General features: G+C 43.6%; 1 protein-coding gene and 1 long non-coding RNA gene across 6 annotated transcripts in view; one reads left to right on the forward strand and one right to left on the reverse strand.

Annotated features, from left to right (window-relative positions):
* The window catches only part of zfand6 (zinc finger, AN1-type domain 6), a 67,802-nt gene extending 59,058 nt beyond the window's left edge, over positions 1 to 8,744 (reverse strand). For 2 of the 5 annotated variants that reach the window (XM_063065779.1, XM_063065773.1), the window contains exon 1: positions 8,619 to 8,744. The gene's annotated coding sequence lies outside the window, so the exon portion shown is untranslated. Of the gene's footprint in view, positions 1 to 8,411; positions 8,589 to 8,618 lie in introns of those variants that run through there. The other 3 variants (XM_063065774.1, XM_063065777.1, XM_063065775.1) reach the window with 3 other exon arrangements.
* LOC134355622 (uncharacterized) lies at positions 8,401 to 24,903 on the forward strand. The gene is made up of 3 exons (XR_010020135.1): positions 8,401 to 8,503; positions 17,500 to 17,827; positions 24,810 to 24,903. It is a non-coding gene; the product is annotated as an uncharacterized LOC134355622 (long non-coding RNA).
* The last annotated feature ends 422 nt before the right edge of the window (positions 24,904 to 25,325 follow it).

A 25,325-nucleotide genomic window follows, 5' to 3' on the forward strand; every position in this document is an offset into this window, starting at 1 on the left:
CAAACCAATTAAATTAATAATCAAATGGCTAACTACACAATGTCCATATCCTTCCATTTTCCTCATATTTAAAGGTCTTTTCCAAGTCTCTAATGTTTCTACCTCTACCACACTGCAGGCAGCACATTCTAGGCACCCACTACTGTGTAAAAAAAACTTACCCCTAGCATTTCCTTTGAAATTACCCTCTGTGATACTAAATGCATGCTCTCTGATACTAGACGTTTTAACACTTGGGAAAGATACTGTGTCCACTCTATCTATGCCTCAATCTTTTAAACCTCTAACAGATCTCCCCTTAGCCTCTACCTCTCCAACAAAAACCCAAGTTTGTCCAATCTCTCATTATAGCATATGCCCTCTAATGCTTTTAAACCTCTGCAGCACCCTCTTCAAAGCCTTGACATTGCTCCTATAATAGGGCGACCAGAACTGTATGTAATATTCCAGATGTGACCTAACTAGAGTTTTATGAAGCTGCAACACAACTTCCTGATTTTGAACTCGATGTCTTGACTAATCAAGGCAAGCATGCTATATGCTTTCTTACCACCCATCAACCTGTGTAGCCACTTTCAGGGAACCATGAACTTGGACCCCAAGAGTCCTCTGTACATCAACACTGTTATGTAACTTGTTCTTGCCAGTGAACTATCTCTTTACATTTGAGTTACCAAGTCGCAAAACTTCACATTTGTCCAGGTTAAACACCATCTCTCATTTCTCTGATATACATCACAAACAGCAGAGGTTCCAGTACAGATCCCTGCAGAACACCTCTAATGACAGACCTCCCAGCTAGAATGAAGTTCCTCTGACCACTACCCTTTGTCTTCTACAAGAAAGCCTGTTTTGAATCCAAACAGCCAATTCACCATGCATCCCACGCATCTTAATCTTCTGGATGAACCTCCCATGAGGGACCTTGTCAAATGCTTTATTAAAATCCATGTAGACAACATTAACTTCAATCACCCTTGTCACCTTGTCAAAAAAATTGTCAAGTTAGTAAAACATCATTTGCCCCCCATAAAACCATGCTGGCTCTCCGTTTTCCAAATGCTCATAAATCCTATCCCTAAGAAATCTCTCCAGTAACTTTCCTGCCACTGACGTGATATTCACTGGTCTTTAGTTTCTAGGATTATCTCGTTTCCTTCTTGAATAATGGAACATTGGCTATTTGCCAATCCTCCGGGACCTCGCCTGTGACTAGAGACGACACAAAGATATTGGTCAAGGCCTCAGCAATCTCGTCTCTCCCTCTCTCAATAACCTATGGTATATCCCATCAGACCCTGGGGACTTAGTCACATTAATGCTCTTTGAGAGATCCAATACTACCTCTTCCTTCACCTCAAAAAGCCCCAGCATATCAAAAACACTCACTGATCGCCCCATTCTTCACATTGGTAAATATTGATATGAGGTATTCATTAAGGACCTCACGCACATTCTCCGCATACAAGGAAACGTTCCTCTTTTTAATTCTTGTGTGGTCCTACCCTCTCCACAATTATTCTTTTGCTCTTCAGACATGTACAGAATGCCTTAGAATTCTCCGTAATCCTGCTTGTCAAGGGTTTCTCATGGCTCCCCCCATGGATTCCCTAATTGCTTCTCGTTCTTTTCTGGCTTCTTTATAATCCTCAAGGACTCTATTTGATACTAGCTTTACATATTTTTCTTTTCTCTTCTTGACTGTATTCATCACCACCCTCTACATCCAAGGTTCTCTTGCCATTCTTGCCCTTCCTTCCTTATCCTGCACTCTGTACAGTCTTTAAACAATCTCCACATCAGATGTGGACTCAAAAAGAGCTATTCCCAATTAACTCTCCCTAGTTCCTGACTAATGCTACTGCAATTTGCTCTGCTCCAATTTAATACTCTTCCACAAAGTCCATACTTATCCTTATCAATAACCATCTTAAAGCTCGAGTTGTGATCATTGTTCCCTAACTTTCCACCCACTGAAAGGTCAGTCATCTGACCAAGTTCAATACAGTGTCTCCTCTTGTTGAACTCAACATATTGATTTAATAAACCCTCCTGAATGTACGAACAAACTCTGCCCCATCCAAACCATTTGCACTGAGAAGGTCCTAGTTTATACTAGGGAAGTTGAAGTTGAAGTTCCCCATAACAACAATCCTATTAATCTGCCTGCTTATCTGTTCCTCAATGTCCCAGTGGCTTTTGGAGGGTCTGTAGCACAATCCTAAGGCAAGTCCACTCTTCCAATTTCTGAATTCTAGCCATATTGACTCAGTGGACCAGACCTCCATTATGTCCCCTGAGTGTAGCTATGATATTGTCCCTGATAAGTAGTGCAACTCTCCCCCCCCCCACCTCTTACTTCCCTATCTTTTCTAAAACAATGAATCTCTGGGATATTAAGCACTGACTTCCATCCCTCTCTCAACCAAGATTCTAATGGCCATGTCAGAGTTCCAAGTACTAATCCAAGCTCCAAGTTCATTGCTTTTACCCATTATACTCCTAGCATTAAAAAATACACTTCAAACTACCATCCCATCATATCTATTAATTTGCTCCTGTCTGATTTTACTGGCCTTGACATCAACCTTCCTCTTCATCCCTCCACTTTCTGATCTAGAGCTCTGGCTCCCACCTGCCCGCCAAACTAGTTCAAAACCTCCCGAGTAACACGAACGAACCTTCTAGTCAGGATACTGGTTCTCCTCCAGTTTATGTACAACCCATCCATCTTGTTTAGGTCACCCCCACCCCAGAAAAGGTTCTAACTATCAAAAAACCTAAAACTCTGTTCCCTGCATCAGTTCCTCAGCCACTCATTCATCTGCACTATCATCCTATTCCTGCCCTGACTAGAATGTGGCACTGAAAGTAATCCAGAGATGACTACCTTGGAGGTCCTGCTCTTCAGCCGCTTTCCTAACTCTCAATACTCACTGTGCAGGGCTTTTCCATCTTCCTACCTATGTTATTAGTGCCAATGTGCTCCACAACCTCTGGCTGCTCACCCTCCCTCTTCTGAATATTCTGCAGCTGCTCGGAGACATCCTTGACCCTAGCACATGGGAGGTAACACACCATCCTGGTATCTCTTTCGCAGTCACAGAATGTCCTGTGCATTCACCCAACTATTGAGTCTATCACTATCGCTCTACCCAACTTTACCATTCTCTGCTGAGTCTCAGAGCCAGCCAGAGCACCATTCATATCCGAGTTGTTAATACATATTACAAACAGCTAAGGTGTCAGCACCGATCTCTTGTACGCACCATTTGCCTCAGACTTCCAATCAGATAAACATCCTTCAATCACTGCCCTCTGCCTCCTATTACCAAGCCAACTTTGAATCAATTTAGCCCACTCACAATGGATCTCATGTGTCTCAAGCATTTGATCAATTTATCACGTGGGATCTTGTCAAATGCCTTAATAAAGTCCACACAGACAAATCTCGACAAAGTGAAATAAATTAGTGAGATTAAATTCCCTGCAGAAAACAACCCTCAATCGCTCCGTCTTTCCAAATTCTGGAAACCCTATCCCATAGAATTTTCTGCAATGATATTCCTAGCACTGACACAAGACTCACTGGTTTATCCTTGCTGCCCTTCTTAAAATAAAAATTAGATATCCTCCGGTCTTTATGTATCTTGCCTATGATAAACAAGGATGCAAAAGTCTCCATCAGAGCCCCAGCAACCTTCTCCTTTGCTTAGCATTCTGGAATAGATCTCAATTGGACCCAGATTTAATCTTATACATTCCAAGATATCTAACAGTTGCACTTTCTTAACACTGACAAACTTCGTACTATCAATGCACCCCTCCCAGAACTCACTATCCTCCACATCCTTCTCATTGGTGAATACAGACAATAATGATACATTTAAGGTAGTATGGGAATCAAACAGCAAACTGGTCTAAGCAAAAAAAAAATGCCAGGTCAAGCTCAAAGGTCTCGTTACCTAATAGTCCTGGACATAAAGGATAGCCTTCATTAGTCAGGACAGGTTCCTAAGGTTGTCATAGCCAGGGATGGTAACAGGGATATGCTCCCACTACCTATAAAGTGCTCCAAATGGTGTGCGTCACTGACAGCCTCTGACAACCAAGTCCAACTCTTGGTCTTCACTTGTGGCTTAGCTACTAGGCCCGGCGGGACTGTTTCTACTGACAAGAGAAGGGGCAAATGCAGACGCTCGTCAACCTTGGATGGCAGCCTGCTTAGGAAAAGGAAAAACTCTGATCTTAAGCCTCTACTGCCTTGTGGCTATACCCACCCATGGGAAAGGCTTCGGGAGTAAACCCCGAGGAAGAAATCCTGAACCGGGGTCCCTAAGACAGTTTGATGTTGTTTACAACTTTGCGATTTCGCTGGTGCCAAGCTGTATTGGCACTTGCCCTTCCCTTGGACTACATCAGTGACGTGGAGAGGGGGAACCTGCTGCATGGGCAACAGCAGGTTTTTCAAATCTTCCTGCCCAGGCTTGCCCCTGGAGAGAACACAATCCAGCACAGGTGCAGACCCATGATCCCCTGAGATCGACGGCTGCCTACAACTAGACAGGACATCAAACACAGAAATAGGAAAGTTATGACTGAACTTTATAGAATCTTGGTCAGACCTCAGATGGTGTACTGTGTGCACTTCTGATCAGCGTACCAGAGGAAGGATGTCTTTGTACTGGAGAAGGTGCAAAGATGATTCTCCAGGACGTTGCCCTAAGATGCAGCAGCTTAATTGTGAAGTGAGACTGGAGAAGCTAGGGGATGTTAAGAGGGGACATGAATGAGGTATGTAAAATTATGAGGGATATATACAGAGTAGACTGCAGGAAGTTTTTCCTATGCCAGAGGTAGATAAAACTAGAGGACATACAGTTATAGGGCATACAAGGAGGATGTTCACCCATAAAGAGGAAGTACCTGGATTGCACTGCCTGAGTACAGTCAAAGCTGGTTTATGACAGCACTGATAAAAGTGTCTCGATGAATACTTGAATTGTCTAGGTGTTGAAGGCTACGGTCCAAATTCTGGGAGATGGGATTAACACAGAAGAGCACCCATTGTTCAACATGAACATCAGTAATAAGGAAGATTTCAGAATTTTAAAAAAATTCAGTGTGACAAAATTGAATCTACACTTGCTTCATGGGAAAAGGATCAATGAAAAATAGCACAGGGGTGATCTTGTCTGACCAGTTTGACGGAATTTCTTGAAAAGGTAACAAAGTATTGATGAGGGCTGTATAGTTGATATAGTTTGCAGGGACTTTGGTGAAGCTTTGACACTAACATGGGCAAATTGCTCAAAAAGTCAAGAGTCCATGGGACAAATTGGCAAAATGAATCCAAAATTTGCCTTATCAGGGTAATTTGGCAGAATTATTTTGAGAAAAGAAACCAGTGATGTATGACAGGGATCAGTGCTGGGGCTCTTCCTGTTTGTTATATATACAATTTAATAAATGTAGGACATATCATACCAAAATGACCAAAAAAAAATGGCTGGTGTTATTGATATTGAGGATAGTCAAAGGGTACAAGACGATATTGATTAGAAGACAAGATTGGAAGTGCAATAGCAGATGGAAATTAATATCAATAAGTGAGGTGATGCATTTGGAGAGCACCAAGAGTAAGGCATACACAATGACTGTTACTGGCCTAGAGTATTGATGAAACCAATCTCTGCCACCTTCAGATATACTTGCACTTATAAGCATAGGTCCCAATGCTTATAACATCCCTACACTTACAAGTAGAAAAGGTGGTGAAAAAGGCACATGATACTTAGCTTTAATTGACAAAGAATAGAATAAAAGAGCAGGGACATTATGGAACAACTTTATAAAACATTAGTTAAGCTTCAGCTGGAGTATTGTGTACAGTTCTGGTCACTATTACACAAAGAATGCGATTGCACTGAGATGCAGGAGATTCCAGGATTCACAAGAATGATTCTACGAAGGAAAGTGTTAATGTACGAGGTGCATTTGATGACTTTGGGCCTGTACTCACTGGAGTTTAGAAGAATGAGTGGAGAATCTCACTGAAACCTATTGAATATTGAAAGGCCTAGACAGAATAGATGTGGAGAGGATATTTTCTGAAGTGGATGTGTATAGGATCAGAAGCATAGCCTCAGAATAGAGAGACATCCATCTAGAACAGATTAGGAGAATTTCTTTAGCCAAAGTGTAGTGAATCTGTGGAATTCGTTGCCAGACAGCTGTGGAACCAGGTAACTGGGTATATTTAAAGCTGAGGTTGATAGGTTGTTGATTATAACCATATAACAAATAAAGCACGGAAACAGGCCATCTCAGCCCTTCTAGTGCGTGCCGAACTCTTACTCTCACCTAGTCCCACCAACCTGCACTCAGCCCATAACCCTCCATTCCTTTCCTGTCCCTATAGCTATCCAATTTAACTTTAAATGACAACATCGAACCTGCCTCAACCACTTCTGCTGGAAGCTCGTTCCACACAGCTACCATTCTCTGAGTAAAGAAGTTACCCCTCATGTTACCCCTAAACTTCTGCCCTTTAACTCTCAACTCATGTCCTCTTGTTTGAATCTCCCCCACTCTCAATGGAAAAAGCCTATCCACGTCAACTCTATCTATCCCCCTCATAATTTTAAATACCTCTATCAAGTCCCCCCTCAACCTTCTACGCTCCAAAGAATAAAGTCCCAACTTGTTCAACCTTTCTCTGTAACCTAGGAGATGAAACCCAGGTAACATTCTAGTAAATCTTCTCTGTACTCTCAATTTTGTTGACATCTTTCCTTTTTATTCAGTGACCAGAACTGTACACAACACTCCAAATTTGGCCTCACCAATGCCTTGTACAATTAGCAAGGGCATCAAAGGCTACAGGGAGAAGACAAGACAATGGGGTTAGGAGGGATAATAAATCAGCCATAATGAGTGGAGCAAACTCAACAGGCCGATTGGCCTCATTCTACTCTCATGTCTTATAGTTTTATTCACATTACCTGGGATGGAGCATTTCAGCAGTGAGGAGATGCTGGAGAGGCTGAATTGTTTTACTTGGAACAGGGGAGACAAGGAGGTGGTAGCTTGATTCAAGTATACAATTTTATGAGCATAGATCGCAAAGGTTTAGGATAAGGGCAAGCAATTTAGTGGCAACCCAAGGAAGAACCACCATTTGCTGGACCAAATGGCCTAGTTCTGCGCTTATGTTTTATGGTCTTATGTAACATACACAAAATTCTGGAAGAACTCAGTAGGTCAGTCAGCAGCTATAGAGGAATAAAGCACCAGTGTTTCAGGACAAGATCCTTCATCATGATTGGAAAGGGGGAAGAAGCCAGATTAAGCTAGGGGGAGGGGAAGATATACAAGGTAGAAGGTTTTATAGTCTTATGGGGGTTGGAATATGGAACACACTGCCAGAGCAAGCAGAGACCCTCAAAACTATCTTTTTTTAGACAAGCACTTCAGTCAGCTAGAAAGTTACAGACTATGAATTGGGAGGTTTAGACAGATACTTGTTAATTGGCAGGGACACAGTAGGCAGATTCTGTTCTTAAGTAAATTGTACAGCGGTTATAGCAGAAAGCTTACTGGTTCTGCAGACTACAGTGTTCACACATTCAATACAGCACCCTAATGAAACAAAGGCTCCTGCTTTTCCCAGCATTAGCCCAACCTTGTGATATTGTTAAATAAAAGTCCATTCAATTACCTTTAATCTAATAACAAAACTATGCGGTTCTACTTTTGGTGCTATGACACCACTTCATAAGCTTTGGCACTCAAGGGAAACAGTCTTGAAGACAAGTTGGAAACCACCCTCCCACTTGCATCTTATACTGTACCGAAAAGTGATACCCCACATATACCACAGAAGGCAGGTGCAGACTAGGCCCCGCCCCTGCCCCGGGCGCGGCCTTGCTCCGAAGGCATTAGATGCTTCCTGATGCCAAGCTGGAGCTCGAATCTCCAGCAGACTGGTTTGACCCCCCCCCCCCGCCCCCAACCCATCGGGGCGCGCCTCCACAAAGGGCGAGACCAACTCTGCCCAGCTGGCATTATGTGGACAGAACGTTCGCTCTGGTAAAGGGGGGTGGGGTGGGAAAGGATGCTCAAACAGGAGCCCAAACAGCGGGTCGAGCTCCGCTCGCCAGACCATTCCACTATTACCGACCCGGGGGCCTCGCTCTGCCCCCGCCTGGGCACGTCAACACCCCGAACGAGTCACGGCCCAGCTTCTCCACAACCTAACCCACTAGCAGGAAAGCCCGCCTCCGTCGTCACCAGCTCCCCATTGATCACAATCGCACCACAGCGCCGCCAATCTTCACATCGCGCCGTACCTAGTGGCTCAGAGCCCGTCAATCAGATCGCTAAGTCCCACCCCACACGATCAGACCCACCCCCTATTGGCTCTTCCGGCGGCGAGTTGGGTTGAGTGGGGAGTGCCAGGCCCGCAGCGGCCGGCTGACGGTACCCGAGAATAATGAGAAAGGTATGAAGCCAAGTCAGTTCCATCGGCAACAGGGCCCGGCATGTCTCAACGTCCCTCTTGCAGGAAAACTGACTGGGAGCAATCCCGCCTGAATTCCGCGGTGACAGCGACCTACCTCTGAAACAAAATAACAGACAAAGAAAAGGAGCGAGCGGCCTGTGTCCGCCCGCCCGGCCCTGTTTACACGGACAAAGCAGCCCGTTTAGTTGCCCTTGACGTCACACGGCAGCACAGCTCCGATTGGCTGCCGGTGCAGGTGGTGCATTGCCCCCGCACGAGCGGCTTTTGCGCCTGGCAGTGACACGGACTGTCAATCACGCGATCTGGGTTTTCCAAACCTCTTCAGTGAAACTTTGATGTGTTTTCCGGAAACATTGCACATCTCTATTCCTATTTTCAGCGGTGAACCCTTTTTTTAATGGTGTAATCCCAAAAAGTTTTGTTTCCCCCCTTCTGCCTCTACACTAGCCACCCCAATACAATTAATTAGGTGGCCAACGTTCAGGTGTGGACGCGCTCCATATAGAATAAAAATCTACCGATTACTTTGAGGCGAAGCGTCACGGCCTTCTGAAAGTAACTTTTTTATTAATCTGTTTGAAAAGAGCTGACGTTAGCTGTTTTAAAAAAAGCATTTGCTTGACTCGTCAAAGTGTTTGATTAAGTCAGGTTGACATTGAACTGAAATTTTACCAGAGAAAAGAACTTTATTGAAGTGGACTTAAGAAATGTAAATTGGTCCTCATTTCAAAGGACAAATTTTGTTTTTATTTTAGTATGATACTTTAGCTTCCCCCCCCATTTATTAGGAATCAGAGGAATTAAGTTGTTTCTGGAATGAGGAATAAAATGGCCTTTAGTATGTATTAATCATATTCTGCTTAACACAAAATGCTGGCAGTCAAGCAGCATCTATGGAGAGGAATAAACAGTCGATCTTTCAAGCCAAAACATCAAACATCTATTCCTCTCCATAGATGCGCCCTGACTTGATGAGTTCCTTCAGCATTTAGTGCCTGTTGCTCTAGATTTCCAGCATCTGCAGAATTTTTAGCATCTCGAAACTGGAGGTCTATTGAATACTGTGCAATAATATCCTGTTTGCTCACCTCTTGTAAAAGACCTTGTTGCCTTATAAAATAGTTTGGAGGCTCCTATGATCAGTTGCAAAGCTTGGTACAGACCAACATGGTTGACTTCTGTTACAATGAGACCCCCTTGATCTCAATGATATGTTAAAGATATAACTCATGAAAATTAGGAAGCAAGTACCTTGCTGTGCTGGCTGCAGCGTTTCTATATGTCTGATCTATGTGGTAACAGGGGGAAGACTGAACTTTTGATCCTGCTAAATTTGCTAAGGGTGAAGTTGACCCTATCATTCAACTGCGTGAGATCATGTTTAATTATGGTATTTTTCAAAAGAATGCTGATGAAAGAGCAAAACAAGACTGTGAATTTGTTGACTCAGTGGACTCAGAATAGAAATAGCAACTCAAAACTGGAGGTCCATTGATTGCTGTGCAATACAGTTTTGTTCCATCACGAACTGTATCCTCGTAGCTTTATGTATCCTCATTTGGCCACATCATTAAAGACACAGCCTTCAAAGAATGTTGAAGAGCATGCAAGAGATAGAATTAAAAATTGGATGCCAACTAGACAAGACTACAAGTACTAAACAGTTGAAGCATCATGCTGCATGCACATGCAAACAATCTTACATCCCACAGGTGAGACCAAAGCTCAGACAACCTTGGCGCATCCTATTATGAATCACAGTACATCATTACACAACTAAAGTAAGGAGCAAGAAACAAGCTGATGGAAGAAGGGAGGTTGGTGATAGTGGAATTCTGCAGGGATCTGTGCTGGGACCTCTGCTGTTTGTGATGTATATAAATGACCTGGAAGAAAATGTAAATGGTTGGGTAAGTTTGTAGACGATCTGTAGATTGGTGGTGGTGTGGATAGCACAGAAGATTGGCAAAGAATACCACACGATATAGATCAGTTGCAGGTATGGGCGGAGAAATGGTAGATGGAGTTTAACCCAGACAAATGTAAAGCGGCAGATCAAATGTAAAAAAACAATACACAGTTAAGGGCAGTACTCTACAGTGTTGATAAACAGAGGGACCTTGAAGTCCAAGTTCATAGCTCCCTAAAAGTGGCTACTCATGATGATAGGGTGATAAGAAAACACATGGCATGCCTGCCTTCATTAGTTGAGGAATTTAGTTCAAGAGTCATAAATTTATGTTGCAGCTTTATAAAACTCTAGTCAGGCTGAATCTGGAGTTTTGCAAACGGTTCTGGTCACCCCATTATAGGAAGGATGTTGAGGCTTTAGAGAGGGTGCAGAAGAGGTTTACCAGGATGCTGTCTGGATTAGAGGGCATGTGATATAATGAGAATTTGGACAAACTTGGGTTGTTTTCTCCGTAGCGATGGAGGCTGAGGGGAGAGTTGATAGAGTTTTTAAGACTATGAGAGGTGTAGATAGAGTAGGCAGACAATGTCTTTTTCCTGGGGTTGAAATGTCCAAAGGGAGCATGCATGTAAGGTGAGAGGGGATAAGTTCAAAGAAGATGTGAAAGATCTTTTTTTACAGAGAGAGAGGTGGGTGCCTGGAATGGTGGTAGAGGCAGACACTGTACATCAGGCACTTCAAGAAATGTTTAAATAGGCACATGAATGTGAAGGATATGAAGGGGTTAGTTTAGCTGGCCATTTGATTACTTGTTTAATTGGTTCAGCACAGCCTTGTGGATTGAAGGTCCTGTTCCTGTACTATACTGTTCCTTGTTATATGATCTAGAATTTTTGTAGATCAAAGCAGCAACAGTGGAGGCAAGGTGACGTTTCGGATCAAGGCAGCTAAAGGAAGGAGACTTGCTCATGAACATACTCATTCTTATTAATGTTAGAGCCCAACACACAGGTGCATAAGCAAAGAAGAATCGTTTGCATCTTCTGACAGGAATTTACAATGAGTAAAGATGATTTTTATGCTATACGCATGTTTAAGACAGAAACCACCTTTGCAAAATAGTCAAAGTCGAGTTTTTTGTCCCTTGTACAATTAAATGTATGCACAGGTGCAACGAAAAACTTGCTTGCAGCTGCATCAGAGCATATCACTTTGTAAGTGTGGCAGTCTGTGCTCTGAAATGTTTAGGAGAATGAAAGGAATTTCATTTACAGGGCTTGTTGCAGGGTGGATGTTTCCTGGCTGAGGAGTTTAAGCTGAGGATACAATTTCAGAATAGGGATGTTATTTGGACCGTGATGAGGAGAAATTTCTTCTCTCAAAGGATAGTGGATTTTTAAGAGTTGTAAGAGGCAAAGTAACACTTTAGACGTTAGAGAAATGGAGGGACTTGAAGAAAGTGTTGGCGCGTGGCCAAGTGGTTAAGGTGTTGGACTAGTGATCTGAAGGTCACGAGTTCGAGCTGGAGCTGAGGTAGTGTGTTGTGTCCTTGAGCAAGGTACTTAACCACACATTGCTCCAGCACGTTTATAGCCCAGCGGCGGCAGTTGGTCCAGTATGGACAAGACAAGATAGTAGAACAGCTATAATCTTGAATGGGAGAGCAGTTCTGAATGGCAGGGTGGCCGACTCTAGTTCATATTTCTTATGTTGATAAGAGCACACGTCTGCCGGGTAATGACAATCTCTAACAAGAAATCCTAACCACCTACCTTTACTGTGCAATGATATTACCGTCATTGAATGCCCCACCATCAACATTGTGGTGTTACTGTTAACAGAAATTTAGTGTGACTACAAGAGCAAGCCAGAGGCTGGTTATCCTGTGGTGAGTAACATGGCATCTGACTTCCACAAAGTCTTTCTATCATCTGAAAGTTTTGACACAAATGTGGATTGAAACACTCTTCACTTGCATTGTTGAGTTCATCTCCAAGTTTTAAAAATCTCAACTGCATCTTGGACATAATGAACCAATTTTTTGCTCATTAATGTCCTCCAGACTGGATGTATCCTGACTAAAGTGTCAATTTGTGCTGACACATTAATAAGGCACAGCATCAGCTTGTCAATTCTTTTTTAGCCATACGTCCCAAAATTGTGATCTCTAGCATCTTGAAGGACAAGGACAGCAGGTGCACGGAAATACCACTTTCAATGTTCTTCCCAAGTTGTGCCTTGATTTTTAAAATTTTGTTGCCAATTTTTCATCATGATTGCATCAATGTTCCAGTATTCCCACCCTAGCAGTAGTTTCAAAATTCCAGCGTCAGATGGACACCAATTATTTGAGGCCATTCATCAACACCCTCTAAAAGGCAATAGGCATGGACATTAAATCCTATTGTTGTCATGAGTAAGTTAAACAAAATGTTGTGATTGTCCAGTAACTTACTGCCTTCAGTCTTCGTTTTGGTTGTGGGCCAAAACTCTGGAATCAGAAAGTAGTTAAATATTCTCAGTCTTTGGAGAAAGACAAATAATGACTCATCATCTAGTTGTTCTTATTATCGTATGTAGTTAGTAAGATTAACATTTCTATTCTCTGGAATTAAGTCTGGATTTCTCAATGGCAATTCTTGAATACCTTGAACAGGACTGCAGCAATGTGCACCATTTTCTGGCTTTTGTAGTTAATGTGAACATAGGAGATCTGATTTACTCAATTCATCACACAAACTTTGTGATTACCAAATGATCTTCCAAAGTCTGCTAGGTTATATGTATTTTAGAAGGATCTTTTGTCAAGTGAACAACACATGCAAACTCAAACACGAGGAAATCTGCAGATGCTGGAAATTCAAGCAACACACATAAAAAATGCTGGTGAACGCAGCAGGCCAGGCAGCATCTATAGGAAGAGGTACAGTCGACGTTTCGGGCCAAGACCCTTCATCAGGACTAGCTGAAAGAAGAGATAGAGATTTGAAAGTGAGAGGGGGAGGAGGAGATACAAAATGATAGGAGAAGACAGGAGGGGGAGGGATGGAGCTAAGAGCTGGAAAGTTGATTGGCAGAAGGGATACAAGGCTGGAGAAAGGAGGGGATCGTGGGACGGGAGGCCTAAGGGGAAAGAAAGGGGAGGGGAGCCCCGAGGATGGGCAAGGAGTTATAGTGAGAAGGACAGAGGGAGAAAAAAAGAGGGAACACATGTAATAATAATAAATAAATAAATAAGGTATGGGGTATGAAGGGGAGGTGGGGCATTAACGGAAGTTAGGGAAGTCAGTGTTCACGCCATCAGGTTGGAGGCTATCCAGACAGAATATAAGGTATTGTTCCTCCAACCTGAGTGTGGCTTCACCTTTACAGTAGAGGAGGCCGTGGATAGACATATAAGAATGGGAATGGGACGTGGAATTAAAATGTGTGACCACTGGGAGATCCTGGGGATGATAAAAATAAAAAAGGTCCTTTGTTTTTTATATCTATAATCAGCCTTGTTTTTGCTTTGCTTTGTAGTTGCAGCCAAACACATAGCTTGTTTTTGTTTCCCTCCACCGTTGTTTAGCAGTAACCAAATGCTCTCTTTGAGCCCTCAGTTAAATTCTCTCTACCGCCCTCTCGTTCCTTCCTGACCTTCCAGGACACTATGCCTCCCTGAATATATAACGTCCAGTTTTGCTCCTTTTTCAGCCAAATTTCTATAATTGCAGTCACATTATCTTCCCAAATGACCATCAGTGCCTGTTGTTCATCAACATTATTTACCACACTTCATGGTAAAATCGAATTTAGTTTTGGCATTTCCATTATCGTGGACCTCAATAAGATGCTTAGGCTAACATCTAACATGAATTGTCTCAAGCAACACACACAAAATGCTGGTGGAATGCAGCAGGCCGGGCGGTATCTAAAGGAAGAAGTACAGTCGACGTTTTGGGTCGAGACCCTTCGTCAGGATTAACGGAAAAAAGAGATAGTAAGAGATTTGAAAGTGGGAGAGGGAAGGGGAGACCTGAAATGATAGGAGAAGACAGGAGGGAGAGGGATGAAGCCAAGAGCTGGGAAGTAGATTGGCAAAAGGGATACAAGGCTGGAGAAGGGAGAGGATCATGGGACGGGAGGCCTTGGAAGAAAGAAAGGGGGAGAGGAGCACCAGAGGAAGATAGAGAATAGACAAGGAGTTATTGTGAGAGGGAAAGAGAAAAAAGAAAATATATAAAAAATATTTTAAAAATAATAAATTAGAGATGGGGTAAGAAGGGGAGGAGGGGCATTAATGGAAGATAGTGAAATAACTGTTTATGCCATCAGTTTGGAGGCTACCCAGACAGAACATAAGGTGTTGTTCCTCCAACCTGAGTGTGGCTTCACCTTTACAGTAGAGGAGGCCGTGGATAGACATATAAGAATGGGAATGGGATGTGGAATTAAAATGTGTGGCCACTGGGAGATCCTGCTTTCTCTGGCAGACAGAGCGTAGGTGTTCAGCAAAGCGGTCTCCCAGTCTGTGTCGGGTCTCACCAATATATAGAAGGCCACATCGGGAGCACCGGACGCAGTATATCACCCCAGCCGATTCACAGGTGAAGTGTTGCCTCATCTGGAAGGACTGTCTGGGGACCTGAATGGTGGTGAGGGAGGAAGTGTAAGGGCATGTGTAGCGCTTGTTCCGCTTACAAGGATAAGTGCCAGGAGGGGTATCGGTGGGAAGGGATGGGGGGGGTCGAATGGACAAGGGAGTCACGTAGGGAACGATTCCTGTGGAAAGCAGAAAGTGGGGGGGGAGGGAAAGATGTGCTTAGTGGTGGGATCCCATTGGAGATGGCTGAAGTTACGGAGATTTATATGTTGGACCCGGAGGCTGGTGAGGTGGTAGGTGAGGCCAAGGGTAACACTATTCCTAGTGGGGTGGCGGGAGGATGGGGTAAGAGCAGATGTGCGTGAAATGGGAGAGATGTGTTTCACAGCAGAGTTGATGGTGGAGGAAGCGAAGCCCCTTTCTTTAAAAAAGGAGGACATCTCCTTCGTCCTGGAATGAAAAGCCTCATCCTGAGAGCAGATGTGGTGGAGATGGAGGAATTGCGAGAAGGAGATGACATTTTTGCAAGAGACAGGATGGGAAGAGGAATAGTCCAGGTAGCTGTGAGAGTCCGTAGGCTTGTAGTAGACATCAGTAGGTAAGCTGTCTCCAGAGATAGAGACAGAAAGATCAAGAAAGGGGAGGGGGGTGTTGGAAATGGACCAGGTAAACTTGAGGGCAGGGTGAAAGTTGGAGGCAAAGTTAATGAAGTCAACGAGCTCAGCATGTGTGCAGTGCACCAATGCAGTCATCGATGTAGCAAAGGAAAGGAGGGGGACAGATACCAGTATAGGCTTGGAACATAGATTGTTCCACAAAGCCAACAAAAAGGCAGGCATAGCTGGGACCCATATGGGTGCCCATGGCTACACCTTTATTTTGGAGGAAGTGGGAGGAGCCAAAGGAAAAATTATTAAGAGTAAGGACTAATTCTGCTAGACGGAGGAGAGTGGTGGTAGAGGGGAACTGGAATCCAAAAAGAAGCGGAGAGCTTTGAGAACTTCCTGGTGGGGGATGGAAGTATATAGGGACTGGACATCCATGGTGAAAATAAAGCAGTGGGGGCCAGGGAACTTAAAATCATTGAAAAAAATTCAGAGCGTGAGAAGTGTCACAAACATAGGTGGGAAGGGATTGAACAAGGGGGCGATGCCGGGTCTTTACCATCCCCTCTGACCTTCAAATCTGAGGCAGAGCGCTCTGTCCTCAGTAAGGGCCTTACCTTTCTCCCCCTTTGCCCACCCCTCAGCGAATTCCACATTCGCCATGACGCTGAACTCTTCTTCCGCTGGCTCCGTCTTCGAGCCTACGTCTTCGGCAAGGACTCTCCCACCCCCACCTATTACCTTTTCTCCCGTCTTCAACCCTCTTCCTCTTAATGGACTCCACATTCTGGTCTTTTGCCTGCTCTGGATCCCCTTATTGCTAACTGCTGACGGGACATCAACCGTCTCGACTTCACCACACCTTGTTCCCATTCCAACCTCACTCCTTCCGAATGCTCTGCTCTCCACTCTCTCCACACTAATGCTAACCTTACTATAAAACCCGCCGATAAAGGGGGTGCTGTTGTAGTCTGGTGTACTGACCTCTACCTTGCCGAGGCACAGCAATAACTCGCGGATACCTCCTCTTATTTACCCTTTGATCATGACCCCACTAAGGAGAACCAGGCCATTGTCTCCCACACTATCACCAACTTTATCAGCTCAGGGGATCTCCCAACCACTGCTACTAACCTTATAGTTCCAACACCCCACACTTCCCATTTCTACCTCCTACCCAAGATCCACAAACCTGCCTGCCCAGGTAGATCCATTGTCTCAGCTTGCTCTTGCCCCGTTGTCAACTATGACCCATTTGGAGTGAGTAGGTTCAAGACCTCCTCTGACATCCATCCAAAGTTGTAAGCTGAGCCAATTAGTTAGTTCTGAGCACTCCACAGTCATGGATGTTGTTACCCACGGACTATTTGAAAAAGAACATTGGAATTCAAATGGTTCAATATAATATTAGAGAATATATACAATATACAGTCTGACATTCTTATTCTTCATAGACATCCACGAAACAAGAAACCCCAAATTATGAACAATAGAAACATCAAAACTCCAAAGCCTCACCTCCCCTCCCTCCTAACACACAAGCAGAAGTATCAGCCCTTCCCCCACTTATGCCAGCAGAAGCACTGGCCTCCCCCAACTCCCACCATGCAAGAAATAGCAAAGGCCCTCAAAGGGACCTTGATCCAGAGTCCATCCAAAACCACAGGTCTGTGGTGTCTGAGACACACACACACAAACACACACACACACACACACACACACACGTCTGTGTCGTTCCTCCAAACCCCTGACTTGAGGACCAACAGGTTCTCACTCACCATCAAAAGAGAGAGAGGGGGGATCACTCGAATACGGGGGGGGGGTGTGGGGGTTCTGACAGCAGCACACATTGTTTTCTGTCCCTTTGTTTCAGTCTCCCGTGATGCTTCCGTTGGTGAAATCAGCAAGGAACCAGGTTATATACAGGGCCATTCCCCAAAGACGCACATCTTCCAGGCTGTTTCTGCAGACAGTGAAGTGCCAGGCCACACAGACAGTCCGAAAAACACATTGCTTGAGAAGAACAGTCTGAACTGTAGATTACAGGCTCCAACAGAACCCCAACCAACTTGCAAAGAGAAAAGACACAAGAGAAGAAGAATAAGCAGTTTTGTGGACAAACTGGAAGAAGTCACCTGTGTCCGTGAAAACTGCCCGAACCATCTTTCTGAGCTGCTCCCTCCACAATTTCACATTTCCTGGTAAACCATTTTCTCTCAAGCCATACCACTAAATAATATTAATATTCAGATAACTAATGGGATCTTACTTGCAATGTGTTTACTATTTCAATAATATCGTAACTATATTGTTTAAATAATTCATTATGGGTTACAGTGTGGGCACGTGGCCAAGTGGTTAAGGCATTCGACTAGCGATCTGAAGGTCGAGTGAGTTCAAGCCCCAGCTGAGGCAGCGTGTTGTGTCCTTGAGCAAGGCACTTAACCACACAGTGCTCTGCGACGACGCTGGTGCCAAGCTGTATTGGCCCTTGCCCTCCCCTTGGACAACATTGGTGTTGTGGAGAGGGGAGACTTGCAGCATGGGCAACTGCTGGTCTTCCATACAACCTTGCCCAGGCCTGCGCCCTGGAGAGTGAAGACTTTCTAGGTGCAGATCCATGGTCTCGCAAGACTAACAGATGCCCTTACTTTACTTTTTATTACATGTAAAAGCACATGAATGGCATACATCATCACACCATATCATGTGTGTGCACCTCACAGAAGTATAAACAAAGTTATGCATGCATTCCAGACTTCCTTGATTTTCTTTCAATTAGTCACAAAACTTACACAGCAAGATGTTCAAGTTTTAATATAACAGTGCAGCACAACCAACAAGCCACATTGGACTTGTATGTGGTAAAAACAGGAGGGTCAGCATTATGGAGCCATGATTGGCTGAGACAACTACAACTTGATTGGAGATCCATCCACCATTTGCATGCCACATCCCCCGCAATAGGGGCAAAGGAAAGTGAATTAAAAAAGGTACTGCAAATGCTATGACAGTTTTCAACTTGGGCACTGAAAAACTCAAAACAAATCAAGGGGAAAATAGTGTTAGCTAAAAGTGCTACACCCAAATTTTACAAAGTCTGTCTGGTTTCTTATACTGTGATAAAGTGGACAGTGAGCTAGATCACATGGAGGCTGGAGGAATTATTTCCAAGGTTGAGTGGAGCCCATGGGCAATACAAGTGGTCCCAATAGCCAAGAAGAATTGATCTGTCAAGATCTGTAGTGATGTTAAGGTCACCAGCAACCCAGTACTGAAAGCAGATCAATACCCTCTGCCCAGGATAGAGGATATCTTCCTGGAGGAAACACTTCAGCAAAGTTGACTTAGCTGAGGCCTAGCTACAGGTGGAGATGGGAGAGAGTCCAAAGTGTTTCTCTCCATAAACAAAGGACCTTATCACTATCATAGGCTTATTTTTGCACGTACACTCTGGCGGAAAGCTATGGACTAGGTGTTGCAAGGCTGCCCAGGCACCCAGTGTTATCTGGATAACATCATTGTTACCGGTAAGGATGACATCTCCAAAATCTCAAGACAGTTTTAAAAAGATCAGAAGATTATGGGCTCAGAGCACAATTGGACAAGTGTGAATTATTTAAACCAAGTGTCACTTACTGTGGTCACACCATTCACACACCAGAATTACACAAGTGTGCTGAGAAAATTCAAGCAGTGGTGGATGCCCCAAGGCCAAAGGACGTGTCACAGTTGTGGTCCTGTTTAGGATTTGTAACTTACTATAACAAACCTGGCTACTGTGCTCCACCCCTTGATCTCATTCCCACAGATCAGGAAGAAATGGCAATGGACAAAGTGTGTGTGAAGTGGTTTTCAAAAAGGTAATGAAAATTGTGACATCAAGCTCTATACTCACACATTATGATCCACATCATCCAGTGCAGCTTGCCTGTGATGATGCCCGTGTGAATGGAACCACTGTACCATTGAGAGCATACTCGCCAGTTGCATCTCAGTGTGGTATGGCAATTGTCCCATATCGGACTACAATGCACTCAAGCGTGTGGTGAAAACTGCCCAGCGGTTTATCAGCACCCAATTGCCCACCATTGAGAACATCTACCATAAACGCTGCCTGGGCAGGGTGTAAAGCATTATCAGGGATGCATCTCACCCTAACCATGGACTTTTTACTCTCCTCCCATCCAGTAGGCACTACAGGAGCCTCCGCTCCTGCACCAGCAGGCACAGGAAGAGCTTCTTCCCTGAGACTGTGACCCTGCTGAACCTCATATCACAGCACTAAGCAGTGTTGCACCCATATTGTACTGTCTCAGTACTTTTATATTTGTGTGCTGTAGCACTTACTTTTTATTCACAGTTATTTTGTAAATAACACTATTCTTTGCATTTCTGGTCAGATGCTAAATGCATTTCATTGGCTTTGTATCTGTACTTGGCACAATGACAATAAAGTTGAATCTAATCTAATCCCTTGCCTTATGGTATACAGTAGGTGCAGTAATGTCACGTTATGAATGATGGAAGTGAATGCCCCATTGCCTTTGCAACACTGCTGCTGAGAAAAATTATGCTCAGGCTGACAGCGAGACCTTGAGTCTGGTTTGGGGTGTAAAATGTTTCAACCAGCACCTACCTGTAAGGGAGAGAGTTTACCATCATTACTGATCATCAACCACTAGTGCCCATCTTCAATCCACAGAAGGTGGTTCCACTAACATCAGCGGCACGAATGCAGAGATGGGTTCTATTTCTTGGAAGTCACAACTACAAGATCAAATTCAAGAGGAAAACTAATTGAAATGCTGATGGATCATCCCATTTACCCTTGGAAAAGGAAATAGCTGTAAAACTTACAAAAAGGACACTCCTCCTGAAGTATTCTCCCCAATGTAAATCAAAATTCTCTCTATTGGAGCAGAGATGATCCAAAGAGAAACTGGAAAAGACCCCACACTAACGCAGGTCTACATGGCCACCCAAAATGGCTGGAATCTGCAGCAGAAACTCCAGTTCCCCTATTTTTACCAGCACTGGGACAAATTTGCCCTTGACAGAGGTTGCCTTTTGTGGAGATTGAGAGTTGTTGTAGCATCCAAGCTGAGAACTAAAGTGTTGGAGGAGCTACATGCTGGTCATTTAGGTGTGGTCAAAATGAAATGTTGGCTGAAGCTTTGTGTGGTGGCCTGGGATGGATCAGCAGATTGAGCAGCTTCAGTGCTGTTCAGGATGCCAGCATGTCTGGAAGGAAGGTACCCAGAGCTGTCAGAACCACTTCCTGCAGTGCCAGAGTCAACTCCTACAACCGGCACGGAGGAGGTCCCAGAACTGACGCTGGTTACACAGCCACAAGTCTCACCTGACAAGCAAAATGACCTCCCTGGTCAGGAAAGACATTATCCCACAACAGTAAGAAATCCTGTACAATCTATAGGTGTGAATGGGACAATTTAAAATTTACTATGCTGTGGATGTCTATATAGTTATACTACATAGTGTACTGTATTTGTACAGCATATAAACTGAGATTTGTTCTATGTTAATTTGGAGTTTATAGCTAAGTGGGGAGGAGTGTTGTTTAATATTGTAAATTTATATTCAATTAAGCATTCTTATTTAAATTATTCATTATGGATTATATGTAAAGTTACTTAACTGGCATATGTCATCATGGCACATCATAGGTGAGTTAAACATGCATTCTAGACTCCCTTATTTTTCTCAATTAGTTTCATTTTTGAGTTACAAAACATAAAAGTACTGTGCATAACATGATGGCATACTTTTGTTCCATACATCGTTCCTGACCTGTAGACTACCTTGGGGTGCTCCAAGGATGTGAAAATTGTGTACATGTTTAATTTATGTTTTTCTTTTGAACGCTGCTTATGTGATTCAATGTGCCTGTGATGCTGCCACAATTCAGTTTCTAATTGCCCCTGGGCACACGTGTACTTGTGCATAGACCTTTTGACTTCGACTACTATGGATATGCAATTATTTTCTAAATTCTGCCAAACATAAAATTTTCCTTTTGATTGCAACTGTTACAACGCATTTAGCTATGTGTGGATATCGAGAAAAGGAAGAGGTTTTGCATAGAATTACGTATAGTTAAAGGAAATGAATTGTATTCCTCAACCCACATCCTTGTACTCCTTCCTCACTGTGGGCTTAATAACTTTCCACTGAACTTCTATGTCATTCACTTCACCTGCCTGTGATAGTGTTCCGCATTCTCAATTTTTTGTGTGATTTTGTTTTAAAAACATGCATTAGGAATTTGCTAAAATGCTTTCTAATCCAGGTGATATCTTGGCAAATCTCCTCTACACCCTGTCTAAAGCTTCCACATCTTTCCTATAAAATCTATAAAAAGTGTCAACTTTTTCCGGATAACACTAGATTAAGACTTAATTCCCTGGATCGTAGGAGAATGAGGGAAGATTTGATAGAGGTATATAAAATTATGAGGGGTATACTGTAGATATGGTAAATGCAAACAAGCTTTTCCCACTGAAGCTAGATGAGTCTAGAACTAGGGATCATAGGTTAAGGGTGAACAGTGAAATATTTAAGGGGAACGAGGGGGAACTTTTTTCCCTCAGAGAGCAGTGCGAGTGTGGCATGAGCTGCCGGTGAAAATTGTGGATGTGGGTTCAGCTGCAGCATTTACGGTGGGGCTGGAAAATTTGTGAACCCTGTAGAATTCTCTCTATTTCGGCATAAATATGGCAAAAATGTGATCAGATCTTCACGCAAGTCCTGAAACTGTCACGAGGGGGTGCTGGGAACGGACCCAAACGCGAGACACAGACACTGAAGTACCAGGAACAGGACTTGACTGGAGTAGGGACGTGACAGGATACAGACCAGGAGCAGGGTCAAGAACACAGACTTGGGCTAGGGAAAGCGAGACCAGGACTAGAAACCATGGACTAGGAGACAAGGCTTCGACTCCGAGCCCCAGAACCTGGATCTTGCCTTGGGCTCGTACCCTAGAACCAGGCAAGGACAGGATGAGGCTGGGGCCTTGGGTCCTGAGCTTGGCTGCAGGCTGGGGCCTCAGGTCCTGAGCTTGGCTTGGGATCCTCGAGGCTAGGGTTCTTGGAGCTTCTCCTGGGCAGGACACAGATCTTCACACCACAGAGGCTAGGACAGAGAGGGACAGACCCAACTGCAGGGTACCAGCAAACAGCCTGCTTACCTAACAGATGCAAGGGACAGGAAGGGACAGAACCAACCACAGGGTAACAGCAATTACAGCCTGGCTTACCCAACGGAGGCAAGGACAGGAAAGGAGCTCAATCCAGGGTGGCTCTGAGACTCAGGGCAGCCAGCAACCTTGGCTGGCTACAGAAACAGCCAAATCCATACCACAATGACCACTCCAACAAGTGGCAACAAGGCTCCATGAAGCAGTGGTCCTCCAACCAGGCCTGGAGATCACAAATGGTTTCACTAGCCTTGCATCAACCAGTTGCTCCAGGGGGGACTGACAAGACAAACCAACAGCCCACACTCAACCCCAAGGCTACTTATATTCCAAGCCCAAAGATGGGAATCTGTTGCCTAGGATTAACTCAACCAAACGAGGGACAGCTGGAAGACCCGGAGTCCTGGGTTCACGGACCGGACCGTGAACCGGAATGTGGACTTCACGGACCAGACCATGACAGAAACTAGATAAGGAGAACTCAATTAATGACATAAATAACATAAAAACATTCTACTTGTTCATTTATTTATTGAGAAAAATGATCCAATATTACATTTATTTGTTGGAAAAGGTATATGAACCTCTGGGGTAATGTCTTCTACAAAACCTATTTGGAGCCAGGTGTTCCAGTCAATGAGATGAGATTGGAGGTGTGCCCCAGCACATCCTTAGGTTGTGTTGGTTGTTATGTTATATTTTAACATAAATGTGATGAATAAAATAATCTGAATCTGAAAACAAAAGGCAGCCACTGTTAAACAGTTCAGACTGAATAATGGTAGAATATAGAATGGGAGATCCTAATCTAAACTAATATACGTCAGTAGTGATGGGTTGAGGAGGAGAACCTTTTTTTGTATAGATCCTTGCATCCCAAAATGCTACACATTCAGTGAACCTCTGGAAATACATTGCTGTTCTGCTCATTTAGAAAGAAGAAAACAATATGTGCAAAACTAGATCCTACCTTAAATAACCACATCCTATCAAGAGATATTAGACAGCTTGGACCTTTGTTCCTTGCATTTAGAAGACTGAGGGCTAAGTTTACTTAAACCTGTAAGGTTCCAGTGAGGGTTGACAGGTTAGATATTGGGATGTTTTCACTTGTGAGAGATCTGTAAAATAAGGGGACAGTCAAACACAACCATCTTCCTTTGTAGATCCACTGATTGCTTTGAAAACGTGAGATTGCTGTTCAATACTATCTTCTATGGATATTACAAATTACATCATCCTTGGTTTCATTGGGTTTCTCTGACATCTTTCCTCTTTTCCCAAATATTCCTACTTCATTGGAAATAGAATTTTTCATGCTTTGGACTTCATTGGTTTCTTTTACCCCTCAATAGGCTTTGAATTTTTTTCTGAATTTCTCAGATACCAACAAGTTGTTTCCCCACCTCCTCTTCCCTGCAGAGTTTCTGAAGCCAATTTCCCTTCCTTGTTTCACTTCTTTGTTTTTCAAACGTATGCAAATAGTTCTGGAGTGTGATGTAAATTCTTGTATTTCCCTGTACCCACATTGTTCCTGCTGATACAATGTGATTAGCATATTTATTAACTCTAAGTAAATCATTTCCTGATTTGTATCAGCCTGCCTATTCAATGCGGTTGAATTCAAATTTATGTATCCTCCTATCTTCTCAAAATATTCTGACCTTTTTCAAATTGGAGTGTTAGCTTCCCCTTTGTGTTACCCCCTCCCGAGCTAGTCTACTCCACATGGCATTTCCCCCTTCCTGTGTGATCAACTTTTATTATTTCACTCCCATCTACCTATCTGTTCCCTTCTTCACTCTACCTTAATCACAATATTGCATCACCCCATTTACTGGGGTAGACTACATTGCAGTGATCCCCATTAAACTTTAACTCATGCTCTACACCTATTTCTAATGCTTGTAATTTGTGTGTTCCATTTCACTGCCCACTTGCTGTAATCCCCTCTCTCCTTGCAGTCTTGATATCCAATTATGACTGGAGATGGTGCCACACTTCTGGAAATGAGCTTTGAATTCACGAACTGCTGATTTTCCTGCATCCAGTCTGTCAAACATTGTTGGAATTGAGTAAGTTTCATTGAGATCTCTAAACTCTGGAGCATACAGGCCTAATCAGAATCATAATCAGGTTTAATATCACTGACATATGATGAGATTTTTTTTGTTTTTTGGCAACAGTACAGTGTAATACATAATAAATACTATAAAGATATATAAAGAAAAATAAGTAGTGCAAAAAGAGACCAAGAATATTGAGCAACATACATCAAAGTTGCTGGTGAATGCAGCAGGCCAAGCAGCATCTATAGGAAGAGGCGCAGTCGACGTTTCAGGCCAAGACCCTTCGTCAGGACTAACTGAAGGAAGAGTGAGTAAGGGATTTGAAAGCTGGAGGGGGAGGGGGAGATGCAAAATGATAGGAGAAGACAGGAGGGGGAGGGATAGAGCCGAGAGCTGGACAGGTGATAGGCA

The sequence above is a fragment of the Mobula hypostoma genome, chromosome 13, assembly GCF_963921235.1.
Source record: "Mobula hypostoma chromosome 13, sMobHyp1.1, whole genome shotgun sequence".
Lineage (NCBI taxonomy): Eukaryota > Metazoa > Chordata > Chondrichthyes > Myliobatiformes > Myliobatidae > Mobula > Mobula hypostoma.